Source organism: Cnephaeus nilssonii (genome assembly GCF_951640355.1).
Source record: "Cnephaeus nilssonii genome assembly, chromosome: 6".
In the NCBI taxonomy this organism is placed as follows: Eukaryota; Metazoa; Chordata; class Mammalia; order Chiroptera; family Vespertilionidae; genus Cnephaeus; species Cnephaeus nilssonii.
The window spans coordinates 102,952,605-102,963,483 of NC_137077.1; the positions used below are offsets into that span (position 1 = coordinate 102,952,605).

Genomic DNA, 10,879 nt, shown 5'->3' on the forward strand with positions numbered 1-10,879 from the left:
CCCCTATCTGTCTCTCACACTGCCCCTTACTGAACTAATATAGATTCTGTAAGAACTGTCTGGAGATGTTACTATATCATACACACAGCTGTGCTGTCAAAGCCAAAGGAAATGCAAATCCACACTCAAATCCACCAGGAATATGCAGCCCAGCTCCCAGTCTGCCGTGACTGTTCATGGCCCCAGCTAGATGTCACTAAGGCCCGCACCCATTAAACAATACGGCCTGCTTCCTGTGGGTAGCTGAGTGACTTCAAACCCTCTTGGAGGAGAGGCGCAGAGTCAGGGGTGCAGCCAGCACCTCAGGTATTCCCAGGAGCCAGCATGCCTCCTGGTGGGAGAAGGCCTCTCCAAGGCCAGCTGCCCCTCCGGGCACAGGTCTGGGAGTACAGTGGCGGCTCCATCACACATATCATTTCTAGGGCACCCAAGAGAGCCCCAATTCTGCACTTCGGTGAGACTATCTCATGGTGACCGTGACCAGTGACCAGCTCTCCAGCTGTCACAGGCCCCAAAGACCTGCCCCACCAACCTGCAGCCTGCAGAGCAGGAAACCTGCCAGGCCACCAGAGGACAGGTGGTCAGCGATGCTGTTCTTTGGCTCCGGAAGCACCCAGACTCAGCGTGGCCTGTCCCACATACTCTGCCCTGGCCTCGTGGAAAGGCTGTGGTCTGACCAGGTGTGAGCTCACCTGCCTTCACTCAAGGGAAGGTCAAGGGGTGGGCAAACAGGGAGAAGGAAACTGAAAATTTGGAAGAGGGGGCGATGGCAGGAGATGAGAGGGTGTCTGAGGGCACAAGGGTGGGAGAGCACTCCTGGGAGTAAGACCAGGAGACGGGAGAGGTGAGGATGCGGAGGGTCACCCTCAGTGGAGCTGGGGCACACTCCATCATGCCCCTACAACTTATGACTCATAACTCATAGGAAGACAGAAGGTGGGCTCAAATGTTCCATATAGCTCAACTGTTTTCTGGCATGAGCACAGGACTGAGAGCAATTTAAATTGTTTCTCAGTGAAAAATTATGATATACGAAGAAAAGAATTTCCTCTGGAGATCCTCTCCCACCCCTTCCTGGTAGGAAAGCATTTTCCAAATGTTAGCAAAGTTACATCCCCACGTTGTAATTCAATTATAAATTTTGGCCAAAAAGTATAAAGGAACAACTCTGGCCTTGTTGGGTCTATGTAGGCCTCCGGTGTCTGCCTGCCTGCCGCACGGTTTCTCACACACCAGCAATTCACGTTCACCTTCCTGGGGAGGAGATGTCTCCAGCCATGGCTCACTGAAGAGGCTGAGACCTGACACACATCTGAGCGCTGCTGCTTTCCTGGGGGAATAGTTTCAGCAGCTTCTGAGGCCTCAGACACTGTGCCCTAAAATAAACAGGTACATCCTCAGCTTGCCAAGGAAAAAGAAGACAGCACAACCAACTTTTCATTGGGTGGTATTCCTCTTCTTCACCTTAAAAAGAAATCTCATCCAAGCCCAGCCGCAGTGGCTCAGTAGCTAAGAGTCCGCCTATGAACCAGAAGTTCAAGGGTTTGATTCCTGGTCAGGGCACATGCCCGGGTTGCAGGCTCAATCCCCCCAGTAGGGGGTGCACAAGAGGCAGCCAAACAATGGTTCTCCACTATGAAATCAATTAAAAAACAACAAAAGAAATCTCATTCAAAACTAAATTTCTTGAGAACAGAGATGAAGCCTAAAGAACTAGAAAGCACAGGATTTCTGAAGGGGCTTACACGCAAGTTACAATTCCAAGAGGAAAGGTGGCTGGGCGATGAATAAAGCAAAGCCCACATGCTTTCACGGGGTTTGCTGCTGCGTTTCATTCTGGATGGAATGCTCCCCGTCCCTCAGAAACAGTGCAGCACTGCCCCACCGGTCAAGCCCTCATCAGAAACAGGGGCCCTGGGTGGATGTGTGGGAACCACTGGCCAACTGGGTGGGCCCAGCTCCCACCACTCTCTGCATTTTATGTATTTCCCAAAGGGAATGCCACTTCTTGAGGCTTCTTTATTTTGTATGTGCTCAAAAAATGGTGGAAAAATATAGTGAAAGAAAAAAGAAGTTACCTTTGAACTGTAAATGTGTGTACGTGAAAAGAGAACTAATCACCACTTCACCGATGTGACCACAGTGACTTCCACCCCTGGTGGTGGCTTCGCCAAGGCCTCTGGATGAAGCCACAGCACCCCACCCGCAAGTATTACACAGCAAGTGGCCTGGGCTAGGGCAACCACTTAGCACTGGTGTGGGGAAATATTTTTTAAGCATAACTTATACATAGGGAATTAAGAAGAAATTTGGCCTCAAACATGAAAAAACTTTCAATCTTGCCAATGATCAAAGAAACACTAATAAAACAGCATTTTATCACTATTGTTAGCATCAAAATAAAATAATTTAAAGATAAATGGGCTGGCCTGGCTCAGTGGTTGAGCATTGACCTATAAACCAGAAGACCACAGTTCGATTCCCAGTCGGGGCTCATGCCCGGATTGCAGGCTCAATCCCTAGTAGGTGGTGTGCTGGAGACAGATGATCGATGATTCTCTCATCATTGATATTTCTATCTTTCTCTCCCTCTCTCTTCCTCTCTGAAATCAATAAAAATATATTAATAAACAAAAAGGTAATGGGCTGGTGAAACTTCAGTCATATATTTTTGGTGCCAATATAAACCTAAAACTCCTTTGTGGTGAATCCTATATAATAAAAGCCCAATAACTGAACAGCAGAACCACCAGAACGACTGGTCGACCAGTCGCTATGATGCACACTGGCCACCAGGGGGCAGATGCTCAACGCAGGAGCTGCCCCCTGGTGGTCAGTGCGCTCCCACAGTGGGAGTGCCACTTGGCTGACTGGGATGAGTGGCGTTCCCTCAGTGGCCGATCCCCGCAGGATTTATTATAACAATCCTGTGCACTGGGCCTCTAGTATGTTAATAAGTATCAAAAGTTATTAAATCTGTACCCTGATTTAATAATTTCACTTCTTGCCCTTGCTGGTTTGGCTCAGTGGGTAGAGTGTGGGCCCTTGGACTGAAGGGTCCCAGATTCGATTCCAGTCAAGGGCAGTGCCTCTTGGTTGCAGGCTGGATCCTCCTGTGGAAGGCAACCAATTGGTGTGTCTCTCTCTCATCCATGTTTCTCCCTTTCCACTCTCTCTGAAAGTCAACAGAGAAATATCCTCGGGTGGGGATTAACATAAACAAACAAACAAATAATTTCACTTCTTGAAATTTATTTTCAGGCTAATTTAAGATAATTGTATTTGAAAGACAATTTGTATCAAGATGTCTTCAGAATTTGGCATAATAAATCAGCACCTCAAATAGAAGGGGCGAGCAGGTGTTGGGAAGAGCTTCAATATTCAATGACAGAATAATTATGATAATTATAATAAATGTATTCCCTAGATTACACTCAGTGCATCCATAAAATTACTTTTATGGCCACAGTTGTTTTACTTGACAAACATTTCCTGAGCATCTACTAGTGCTCTCGACACATGAACAAAATATCTGACTTTCAATAATGTAAACACAAAAAATGTTTATGTAGAGGAGATTCCAAGATGGCAGCGGATTAAGTGGAAGCTACACTGACACTCTCCCAGGACCAAACTGGAATTACAACTAAAATACAGAAAAACTTCCTGAAAAATCAATTGAAGACTAGTTGGAGAGAACCCTGATAACCAAGGACATAAGTGGAGACCACATAGAGACAGCATTGACAGGGGCTGGGTTCCCTCCCGGAGCTGCGGGCTCACCGGGCGCCTCGCCATCTTGTAAGGAAAGGAGGATTTTATTGGAAACCTGACTTTCCGCGACAACTGCAAACACTGAACAGCTGCGAGCACCAGAACACCGGTCCCCTATCGGCGCAAACATTCGGATTCAAAGGAACCCTTCACTGATCCACGGAAAGGTCAGATTTCGCCTGAAATAAGGTGTGGTTTCTAATCCCCGCGGTGGGAGGGAAGCGCGCGAGCCGCGGGACCGGCGGGAACCAGGAGGTCTGTGCCTAGAAAAACCGGCGGCAGTTGGAGCTGCCGTGATCCGTGAATGTGGAAGGGGTCCTCTGAGTTGCTAACTGAAGTGACCTCTTAAAATCAACTCATTTTAATCTGACGAGGAGGATCAGACTAAGAATTTTCAAAGGAGTGCGGGCTCCTTAGTCTGGCGCACAGACCCACTGTCCGCACACTTGGGCTCTTTCCGACTCTGCTTACTAAGCCCAACGCATAGGAAAGCCCAGGTGGAAAAACCCTGAAAGACTGCAGGGGAAGTTGTTTTTTCGGAACCTGGGAACAGAGCTGGGTGTGACCATCGGAGAGGCAGCTGTGAGGCACACACCTCCACAAACCGGTAGTGAGTGCCATAGAGGGGAAAAAAAAAAAAAAAAGCTAGAGAGGCCCAGAAGTCAATTCAGAAACACTGCCACCCAGGGGCTGAAACGCTAATTGTCTCTGGTGTAATCAAAAATAAATACGAGAAATTAAGACACGGCCGGCTTAAAAAGCAGGATTGGCTTACAACACGGAGGAGCAGAGGAACGAAGCTGAACTGAAATACCGCCCAGACTGGGAAACAGGCATACCAAACAGAATAAAAGAGGAAGTGAATGACAGCCGCTACTGCACATTTTAGTCTTCCTATTTTTTAATTTTTAATTCTTTTTTCAATTTTTTTATTCTAATTTTTTTATTTTCATTTTTTGCATCTTTTACTTAAAAAAAAATTTCTTTTTTCTTTTTCCTCGATTTTCACCTTTTTAATTATTACATTTTTATTTTCAATCAGCATTATTATTGCTATTATTTTACTTTTTTTTTTAAAATGTCATTAGATTTTCTCTTTCTTTTATTTTGGGATTAGTGTCCTACATTCTATTTGCATCTTTCCCTTACCCTATCTCAACGCTAACATTTTGCCATCACTCTCATCCTAACCTTTCCCCTTAAAAAAATTATTTTTCTCTCTGGCCTTTTGTTGTTGTTTGCTTGAATGTTGATTAGATTGAATTTTTATGCTTTTTTTATGAGATTGTTTTGATTATACTTTTTGTTTCTTTGGTTGGTTCTATTGTTTGCTTTGTTTTTGTTTTTTTTTATTACTTCTGTTTTCTCTTGCCTCACTTGATATTAGTTGCTGTTGCAGTTTGTATTAATCTCCAGGCTCGTGTTGCTGGAATTTGCTGGGATTAGTGGTTGTTCTAGTGGAGTCTACTCCCCATATATATAGTTTGTTCCCCTTTTCTCTCTTAATAATGTTCTTGCCTCTCTTACTCATTTTTCTTTTCTTTTTTCTTACTGCTCTTCTCCCAAGTTCAGATTCACACTCTTTTTTTTTTCTTTCTTTTTACTCTCCCACTTCCACTCCTATTCCCTAATTTGTCTTTCTCTGGTGATTACCTTTATTGGAGGTTATTAATATCGTGAATACAATTCTGTTTAGTGCCTTGTGTGTTGTGCCTGGTTGTGTTGTATTTTGTACCTTTAAATCAACGCCGGAGAGAGAGAACTATATAACCAGACATCCGGAGAAGAGAGACCATGGGGAAACAAAGAATTAGCCCCCCCAGGAAAGAGAAGCAGGCATCACCAGAAAAGGAAGTAAACGAACTAGAGGCAAACAACCTATCAGAGAAAGAATTCAGAGAAATGGTCATAAGGTGGCTGAAAAGGATGGAAGACAAATTCGACAATATGAGTAAGAACCAAGAGGAAATGAAGAAGAACCAAGAAGAAATGAAAAATGACATCGCTGCTGTAAAGAACTCAATAGAAAGCATCAAGAGTAGACTAGAAGAAGCAGAGGACCGCATAAGTGAGCTAGAAGACAAGATGGAAAAAAATACCCAATTACAACAGCTTCTAGAAACAAAAATTAGAAAGCATGAGGAGACCCTAAGGGAACTTCGGGACAACACAAGACAAAACAACATAAGGATAATAGGGGTACCAGAAGGAAAGGAAACGGAGCAAGGAATAGAAAACCTGTTAGAAGAAATAATAACAGAAAACTTCCTTGATATAGGGAAGAAAAAACCCACACAAATCCAAGAAGCTCACAGAGTTCCAAGCAAAATGAACCCCAAAAGACCGACGCCAAGGCACATTATAATTAAGTTGGCAAACACCAACGACAAAGTAAGAATCATAAAAGCGGCCAGAGAGAGACAGACAGTTACATACAAAGGAACCCCCATCAGACTAGCAACTGATTTCTCAACAGAAACTCATCAAGCCAGAAGGGAATGGAATGATATATACAAAGTCATGCAAAGGAAGGGTCTCAATCCAAGAATACTGTACCCAGCAAGGTTATCAATCAAAATTGAAGGTGAAATCAGGAGCTTCACAGACAAAAACGGGCTAAGGGAGTTTATCACCACCAAACCAGCAATGAAAGAAATGCTAAAGGGTCTGCTGTAAAAAAAAAAAAAAAAGAAAGAAAGAAAGAAATAGGAAGCAAAGAAGGAACACAGGGGTATAGAATAAAAATGGTGACAAATAAGTGCCTATCAATAATAACTTTAAATGTAAATGGATTGAATGCCCCAATCAAAAGACACAGGGTAACAGATTGGATAAGAAAACAAAACCCATATATCTGCTGTCTACAGGAAACCCACCTCAAAAAAAAGGACGCATACAGACTGAGAGTAAAGGGATGGAAAAAGGTTTTCCAGGCGAATGGAAATGAAAAAAAAGCTGGGGTAGCAATACTTATATCTGACAAATTAGATCTCAAAGTGAAGGACATAACAAGAGATAATGAAGGCCACTTCATAATACTAAAAGGAGAAATCCAACAAGAAGAATTAACTCTGGTAAACATATATGCACCCAACACAGGAGCACCAAGATACATTAAAAAACTCCTGGAAGATATCAAAGGAGAGATTGACAGCAATACAATTATAGTAGGAGACTTCAATACCCCACTATCACCATTGGACAAATCCTCTAAACAAAAAATCAGCAAAGAAACATCAATCCTAAATGACTCACTAGACTAGATGGAATTAATCGACATCTTCAGAACATTTCACCCCAAGCCACAGAATATACATTCTTCTCAAGTGCACATGGGACATTTTCAAAGATAGACCATATGTTAGGACATAGGCAAAGTCTCTCCAAATTCAAGAAGATAGAAATCATATCAAGCTTCTTCTCAGATCACAGTGGCATAAAACTGGAAATCAACTACAATAAAAACAACCCAAAGAAATCAAACACATGGAGACTAAACAGCATGCTATTAAACCATGACTGGGTTACCAAAGACATCAAGGAAGAAATAAAAAACATCATGGCAACAAATGACAATGAAAACACAACAATCCAAAATCTATGGGACACAGCGAAAGCAGTCCTGAGAGGGAAGTTCATAGCTCTACAAGCCTACTGCAAAAAACAAGAAACAATGGTAATAAATTACCTAACCAAACAACTCAAAGAGTTAGAGAGAGAGCAACAAGAAAAGCCCAGTGTAAGCAGAAGGAAAGAAATAATAAAGATCAGAGCGGAGATAAACGACATAGAGACCAAAGAAACAATACAAAAGATCAACAAAACCAAGAGCTGGTTCTTTGAAAAGATAAACAAGATTGATGGACCTCTAGCCAGGCTCACCAAGAAGCAAAGAGAGAGGACCCAAATAAACAAAATCAGAAATGAAAGAGGTGAAATAACAACAGACCCTGACGAAATACAAAGGATTGTTACAAAATACTACGAACAACTCTATTCCAACAAACTGGACAACCTGGAGGAAATGGACATATTCCTAGACAAATACAACCTTCCAAAACTCAATCAGGAAGAATCTAAACAGCTCAACAGCCCAGTAACTATGGAAGAAATTGAAGCAGTCATCAAAAAGCTTCCGGCAAACAAAAGCCCGGGGCCAGACGGCTTCACAGGAGAGTTTTACCAAACTTTCAAGGAAGAACTAAAACCTATCCTCCTCAAACTATTCCAAAAAATTCAAGAGGAAGGAACACTTCCAGGCTCCTTCTATGAAGCTAGCATCACCCTAATACCAAAACCAGATAAAGACAACACAATGAAAGAGAATTACAGACCAATATCCCTCATGAACATAGATGCCAAAATTCTCAACAAAATCCTAGCAAATCGGCTCTAGCAATACATCAGAAAGATCATACATCATGACCAAGTAGGATTTATCCCAGGAATGCAAGGATGGTACAATATCCGCAAATCAATAAATGTGATACATCACATAAACAAATTGAGAGATAAAAACCACATAGTCATATCAATAGATGCAGAAAAAGCATTTGACAAAATCCAACACCCTTTCTTGATAAAAACTCTCAACAAGGTGGGAATAGAAGGATCATACCTCAACATAATAAAAGCTATATATGATAAACCCACAGCAAACATCATACTCAATGGGCAAAAACTAAAACCATTTCCCCTAAGAACAGGAACAAGACAGGGATGCCCACTCTCACCACTCCTGTTTGACATAGTACTGGAAGTATTAGCTACCGCAATTAGGCAAGAAGAAGAAATAAGAGGCATCCAAATTGGAAAAGAAGAAGTGAAGCTGTCCTTATTTGCAGATGACATGATATTGTACGTAAAAAACCCAAAAGATTCCATCAAAAAACTAATAGACTTAATAAATGAATTCGGCAATGTAGCGGGATACAAAATTAACGCCAAGAAATCTATGGCATTTCTATACACCAATAGTGAACTTAAAGAAAAAGAGACTAAAAAAGAAATCCCATTTACCATCGCACCAAAAAAATTAAGATACCTAGGAATAAACTTAACTAAGGAGGTAAAAGACCTATACGCGGAAAACTACAGGACACTGAAAAAAGAGATAGAGGAAGACGTAAACAGATGGAAGAACATACCATGTTCATGGATTGGTAGAATCAACATCATTAAAATGTCCATACTACCCAAAGCAATCTACAGATTCAATGCACTCCCCATCAAAATACCAACAGCATATTTCACAGACCTAGAAAGAACTCTCCAAAAATTCATCTGGAATAAAAAAAGACCCCGAATAGCCGCAGCAATCCTTAGAAAGAAGAATAAAGTAGGAGGGATCTCCATACCAGATTTCAAGCTGTATTACAAAGCCACTGTCCTCAAAACTGCCTGGTACTGGCACAAGAACAGACATATAGATCAATGGAACAGAATAGAGAATCCAGATATCGACCCAAACCACTATGCTCAATTAATATTTGACAAAGGAGGCATGAACATACAATGGAATCAAGACAGTCTCTTCAATAAATGGTGTTGGGAAAATTGGACACACACATGCAAAAAAATGAAACTAGATCACCAACTTACACCATACACAAAAATAAACTCAAAATGGATACAGGACTTAAACATAAGACGGGAAACCATAAAAATACTAGAGGAATCCACAGGCAACAAAATCTCAGACATATGCCAAAAGAACTTTTTCACTGACACTGCCCCTAGGGCAATGGAAGCTAAAGAGAATATTAACAAATGGGACTACATCAAAATAAAAAGCTTTTTTACAGCAAAAGAAACCATCAACAAAACAACAAGAAAGCCCACTGCATGGGAGAACATATTTGCAAATGCTAGCACTGATAAAGGTTTAATCTCCAACATCTATAGGCAGCTTATGCAACTTAATAAAAGGAAGATACATGATCCAATAAAAAAATGGGCAACGGACCTAAACAGAATATTTTCAAAAGAAGACAGAAGGAAGGCCAAGAGACACATGAAAACATGCTCAAAGTCACTTATTATCCGAGAGCTGCAAATCAAAACAACAATGAGGTACCATCTCACACCTGTCAGAATGGCTATCATCAACAAATCAACAAAGGACAAGTGTTGGCGAGGATGCGGAGAAAAAGGAACCCTCGTGCATGCTGGTGGGAATGCAGACTGGTGCAGCCACTGTGGAGAACAGTATGGAGTTTCCTCAAAAAACTGAAAATGGAACTCCCATTTGACCCAGTAATCCCACTCCTGGGAATATATCCAAAGAAACTAGAAACACCAATCAGAAAGGATATATGCACCCCCATGTTCATAGCAGCACAATTTACAATAGCTAAGATTTGGAAACAGCCTAGGTGCCCGTCAGCAGATGACTGGATCAGAAAACTGTGGTACATCTACACAATGGAATACTATGCTGCCATAAAAAAGAAGGAATTCTCATCATTTGCAGCAACCTGGATGGAATTGGAGAATATTATACTAAGTGAAATAAGCCAGTCAATGAAAGAAAAATACCACATGATCTCACTCATTTATGGATAATAAAGAACATTATAAACTGATGAACAAAAAGATAGTTACAGAGACATTAAAGCAACAAATAGACTTTCAAATTACAGGGGGAAAGTTAGGGAGGGGGGGTAGATAAGAAATCAAACGAAGGACTTGTATGCATGCATATAAGCATAAACAATGGACGCAAAACTCTGGGGGGTGAGGGCATGTGTGGGTGTGGGGCGGGGGGGGGGTAATGGTAAGATATGTACACAATAATACCTCAATAAAAAAAAAAAAGAACACACAATTATCAATTAAAAAAATGTTTATGTATAAAATGCTATGTCTCTTAGCATCGTAACTATGTACAAATTAATTATATCAACAAGGTTTGATTAAAACATGAGAAATAAAAAACTGACTTAATTTTATGTTGAAATATGCAATAATTTCTTTTTGTTAAAAAGGTAATAAGACGCCAAAGCCGGTTTGGCTCAGTGGATAGAGCGTCGGCCTGCGGACTCAAGGGTCCCGGGTTCGATTCCGGTCAAGGGCATGTACCTTGGTTGCGGGCACATCCCCAGTA

The 10,879-nt window shown here is 41.6% G+C and overlaps 1 protein-coding gene across 1 annotated transcript in view; it reads right to left on the reverse strand.

Annotated features, from left to right (window-relative positions):
* The window catches only part of LATS2 (large tumor suppressor kinase 2), a 99,279-nt gene that overhangs the window by 17,729 nt on the left and 70,671 nt on the right, over nt 1-10,879 (reverse strand). The window lies entirely within an intron of this gene.